Here is a 6,000-nt window from a genome sequence, read left to right as displayed (position 1 = left end):
CCGGTGGGAGAGGTTGTTTGATGGGTGTGACTGTCACACACACACACACACACACACACACCTTTAGCTCTCGCATGTGTGATTCAAGTTATGTATGCTATTTGGGCGGACTGATTAGGCTAGGCCTCATTTACAGTGTTGCAAGACCAAATGTAATGCCAACACGCTGTAAAGTAAAACGGCTAGGCCATAGCATGTAGCCTACATGCAGGAAAGTTGAAACCATTTCACACGCATGAGTAGCCTACGTTATCTGTTATGAAGCGGAGGGCATAGCCTAACATCTTAGCCTGTAGAGCATGGAATAATGTCGCACTGCTACAAGTAAAATTGAGCATCGTATGGCGATGATCAACACACAGCAAAAACTAGGCAGTCTGGCCATTAGGCTTACCTTTATAAGGTCCACTGAACGTTTTCCATTAAGTTCCACATTGGGCTAGCCTGCCTACTTTAACGCACCAGGCAACAGGCAAAATTACGAGCCTATGTAAAAGTATAGGTTATCTTATCACGAACAGCATCCAATTACTGTTCAGATGCCTATTGGCCTATTCCAAAAACTTAAATTTCCGTGAATTGATATTATATTTTCTCCATGCAAACCTGCACTGCGAAGCTCTCTGTTCACTGCTGTAGCTAGCTAGTAGGATTTATTTGTTATTTTTGGAGTGTGAAATTATGGGACGGTGGTAAGAAGTGGGGAAAGCTGCATGTGAGGAGTTTGCACTCTTGACCAGTGTTGCCAACTATTTCAAATGGAAAGTAGCTAAAGTCAGCTCCAAAAGTCGCCAAATGTCGCTAGATGACGTCACACGCAAATTTGCATATCAATGACGTCATTACGTCGTCGTCGTCGCCCCCCCCCCCCCCCCCCCAAAAAAAAAAAAAAAAACGTTGAGGGCCCTTTAATAACTCTTTATGCCTGTTTGCTTTTCTCATAGGCTACTATGACATTGCCTATAGGCAACTTTAGAACCCATTTCAAATATATTTCATTTAATATAGCCTAGCCTACTTGTATGTTAATTGATACACTTTACACTTCTGTATAGGCTAGCCTACTTTACTATCTTGTCACATCAGAATGAAATTAGGCTACGTGGCTGAAAAGCAGTCATTTCCAACCTATTCCCTGTATGCTTTTCACTGATTGAAGCCTGATAACTTTATCACAATATGTGAATCTCAGAAGGTTATGGTTCCCGCTTCACTTATGGATACAATGTTTAATTGTGGCTCTGTCAGAAGTTTAAGTTGCGTGATCACTGTTTTATTTACTTTCATTTTGCGTCATAGGCTATCACGCCAGTGAAGGCGTCAATAATTAGGCTAAATAAAATGGCAGGGGTTGGCCAGGATTAGCTGACAGATCTGTAGCCTAATGCTTGCTTGTAGTTCTTGGAAGCTATACTTTTGTACGAGCTCAACTTTTGCCTGCCGTTTTTGAGCGTTGAGCGTCTAGAATCCAGACCGCTGTCTTGCATTTGCTGCCACTGAGCAGCCACTCGTTTAAAGCACGCGGCTGCGTGTAGAACGTCCGTCGTACCGAACGTGGTGGTGCACACAGCTGGGTATGGAGCGGGAGGGAGAGGCGGCCGGGGTCGGGAGAGGGAGGGAGGACGAGAGCTCAGAGCTCCGTGAAGTGCAGTGACGACTCAGACAAGGAGGGGGAAAAGTCGCCAGACACACGAAAAAGTCGCCAGATTTGTTGTCAGTCGCTAGATAAGATTTTCAGTCGCCAGAGACGACCAAAAGTCGCTAAATCTAGCGACAAAGTCGCTAAGTTGGCAACACTGCTCTTGACTGGGAGATTTGCTGTAAAGTAAACTCTGTAACGTTATGGCCTAGTCATCGCGGCCAGCAAGATCACCCATTCTGTCAGACTTTGCTGCCTGCTCGTCGTCCTTAATGAAACCCTGCGAAATCATATTGGTCAGGAGCTCTTTTTCGCATGCGAAATTCCGCATCAAACAAACCGTTCCGAAAGTTTATTTCATTGCAACGAACTTCGGTGAACTAGATTACAACTCTATCCCATTCAATGTTCCCCGTTTTTGGTGGTCCCAGCTTTGGGTCATGTTATCATTGTAATGCCATGAAGGCTAGTCTACCCGACTGAAGAACGTGTGGTGTGACATGCTTTCAGGAAAATGTACTGAGTTTTCATCTCACACGTCATTACGGAATATAGCATAGATATATATGTCTATGGAATATAGCCTACGTAACAAGTCAATCGCAGGAAAAATCTTGTAATCGTGCGGAACAGTCGTGTAGTGTGAGCATGTTTACGATTGGAGACACGATAATCGGTTGCGATTCTCTTTATGTGTGCGCTGCAACCCGACGTCAAAATCGCATACGATTTTTAAATCGTGTAGTTTGAGCCCAGACCTCCAGTGCCGCAGCATGCGCGACAATTTAATCTTCTCTGGAATAAACGTACCTCAAAATACTCCCGACGACCCAGAGAAAGCAGTAAAAGATTTTATGATCGAATCACTGAAGCTACCCGTGACAACAGTTCAAGACATTACATTCCACCGTGTACATCGTCTCCCCTCCAAAGACCTCAACAAACCCCCGCCAATAAATCGTAAAATTCGAACATTACAAGCACAAGGAAACCGTCAAAAGCAGAGGAAAGCAGCTAAAAGGAACCAACTTCGGAATGAACGATCAATTCCCCAGAGAAATTCAGGACAGACGCAGAATCCTTCTGCCATTCATGAAGCAGTTCCGCGAAGCAGGAAAACGGGCCAATTTATCAGTGGATAGACTGTATGTGTCAAGTAAATTGTGGTGGCCCTTACCTGTTGAGTGGGATAGATTGAATAAAAATAGCAACAACCTTAAGTATTGCAAGTAAAGAACCCTAAACAACCTGTTTAACTAAAAAATGTAAATGCTGTGTCATTGAATCATATTGATCATTTACAAATGTAGCGGGTGAGACCGGAAGAGTAACATGAAGGCCGGTGTTCTGTCGAGTTGTATGGCGAGCCAAACAAATCAAAAGCCTGGCCAACACAGACACCACCCATTCAGCTGCACTTCGCGCTACTGAGTCAACCTAACCTAAGACCATCGCGCGCTGTCCAATGTTACAGCTGCGCTATCGAGTTGGCCGACACCACCTATTCAATCTGCGCTAACACAACCAGAGACCATCGCGCGCTGTCCAACATCTGCGCTATCGAGTTGGCCGACACCACCTATTCAATCTGCGCTAACATAACCAGAGACCATCGCGCGCTGTCCAACATCTGCGCTATCGAGTTGGCCGACACCACCTATTCAATCTGCGCTAACATAGCCAGAGACCATCGCGCGCTGTCCAACAACTGCGCTATCGAGTTGGACAACGCAGACACCGTAGTCAAATTGTTTACTTTCACAGTGTGCTGCCTAAATTATCAATAACAGGATTCTAAGTCTACCATCAAACTGATCACGACTCAGATATGTAGGCTATTATTTGAACATGGGATCACTGGAAGATTACTGAAATGATACGCTATAATATTATTATTATCAATGAAAACCGCTCGTAATGAAGGGGGGGAACTCAGCTTTTAACCGGTTAGGCTAACAACGGTCGCCTTCGTCAAGCAAAACTCAGTGGACAAGCAAGCACTAGAAGTTTACACGGACAGCGCAGAAAGCAAGCTTGCTGAACTTGATATAAAATTAAGAATAAAAGCATATTGCCTAAATATTTCAATGCTGTCGAGTCTGGATTGGTTTAATCTATTCTACAGGCTAAGCGGGTTAACCTATGAAAAATAAACTGATGCTTCACTGAAGGTAGGCTAAACATTTGGCCAGTCTCTGTAAAGTTAGGTTTGGATTATATTGACTGCACAAACAATTAGTTTAGATTCAGATTAAAGTGAGAACATTACCTACTCATAGGTGACATTATGACATGGGTGAGCAATCATTTCCTCCAGAGGTCAGAGGATAATTACGTGGATGAAGTTGCGGCCACACATTAGGCTACGGTTGACTGAAACATTGAGCATTGAGCTGGACGTTAGCTGACAGTACGCTACTACTGTATACAGATTAGCTAGGCTAGGCTACTTTATAGTGTGCAATAACGCTACTTGGAACCCCATGTCTACTTTTATTAAAACAAGCAACTAAAATCGAGTGTCAACTTTAACTTCAGTCTATCCTGCATTTTGTCATTTGTGTGAAATGTAGGCTAACATTAGCCTCCGTTCTCATTGAGCATAGGCTGCTACCGTAATAACATAGAAACGATATGGTGAGGAATATGTTCGTAAACATTGCTAATGTTACTATGTTGTTACTTGCCTACTTTATTTTCCTCTTGATCATGAAGAAAACATTCGTGCCATAACTTATCAATGAATAAACCATTCAATTTGTCGTCGTTGCAACTTTATTTTGTATTAGGCCTACATTTTGCTATCTATTTATAGTAACCGTTTTGGAAAAACTGTAGCCTAATCTTTTTTTCTTTGATTAATTAATTTCAAACGTCCAGTTGCTGGATGGGTGGTGTCCTTTTATTTGCTTAAACTTATTTCGAATGGCTTGCGCCGCGCCGACCAGTTGGACCTCTCGCTACGTTCAGCTGGTTGTGTGGTGTCCTGTTAGCATACAGTTCGAATGGATAGCGCCGCGCCGACCAGTTGGACCTCTCGCTACGTCCAGCTAGTTGTGTGGTGAGCTGTTAGCATAGCCTACACTTGTTCGAAAGGATAGCGCTGCGCCGACCAGTTGGGTCGCTCGCTCCGTCCAGCTGGATAGGTGGTGTCCTTTTTTGGTTAAGCTTTTGAATTGTTTGGCCTCCCATAGAGTTGGGCTGCCTCGTCGAGATGAGCTACCGTAGCAGAATTCGATAGAACGTATCTGTTGAGATGGGCTACCTATCAAGTTGGGCTACCTACAGTAGTGGCACTGCCATTTCGTATTTTCAGACGATTTAGGGCCATTTATATAATAATATAATATGTTTTTATGTAAATTTACACCCAAACCCCAACATTAAAAATGCACATTTACAAATAAACAGGATTTTCCGGTCATTGGTAGTAAGACAAATGTGTTAAATCAGGCTCCAACCATAACTTCTAACGCTGATATTCACCACGTTATGTACAGTATTTTAGCCTACTTCCTGTTATCTGTGTTCATTCTTGGCAAAGCCATGAGATATCGATGGCTTTGGTTCTGGGGAAGCTGTGGAGCTTGCTGCTTAAACGATCTGTTGGAAACGACGACATCGAGGCATCAGGTGAGCTTATCCGTCATTTAACCAGAAATAATACACCGTTTCAAAGCACACTGGACATGTTTACAACATCTCTGAATGAATGTTGCCCTGCTGAAATGAAGCTTTCAGCTAGCCAAGACCGCGCTCTTCTTAAGCCATGCATTATCGTTATTCACTTGTCGATCAAACTTTCTGTTTCTTCAGTGCAACCCGATGTTATTTAAATGTATGGGTAGTTGTTAAGTGTAGCTGTTAGACATTTTAATTCAGTATCACAAAGCGGGTAATAATGATGTAGACTTGCGTCTAGGTACTCTGACACGTGTAAACAAAGCTAGCCTATGCCCAAAACGTTAGCCATCATCAGTAGCCTAATAAACCAGAGGTCAAATTAACAAACGGATCTGTTGTCTGATGCTGTGTTGATTGTATGCATGCATTTCCCCCTTGTTTTTATTTTATTTTTATTTGAAGTCCTTCAGTTGACAGCTTAGAAAGGCAAAGCTATTAGTAGCCTAGCTGGCTCTCCTTCGCAGAGGTGGTTGCATAAAATGTGTATGGTATTCATCCTGAGCTCATGCGGCATGCAACAGGAAAGATGTTTAGGCTACATGTCAGATACCCCGTCTATTTCTTATGTGAGTCATACCAAAATGCATGGCGACATACCCAATGTAGACCTTCCATGCTGTGCTTCCAGATAGGCAAATGAATTAAGACATGCAAGTCTTAAGGTGCACATAGAAACC

The sequence above is a fragment of the Sardina pilchardus genome, chromosome 17, assembly GCF_963854185.1.
Source record: "Sardina pilchardus chromosome 17, fSarPil1.1, whole genome shotgun sequence".
Classification (NCBI taxonomy): domain Eukaryota; kingdom Metazoa; phylum Chordata; class Actinopteri; order Clupeiformes; family Clupeidae; genus Sardina; species Sardina pilchardus.
Note: the sequence above shows the minus strand (reverse complement) of the source record.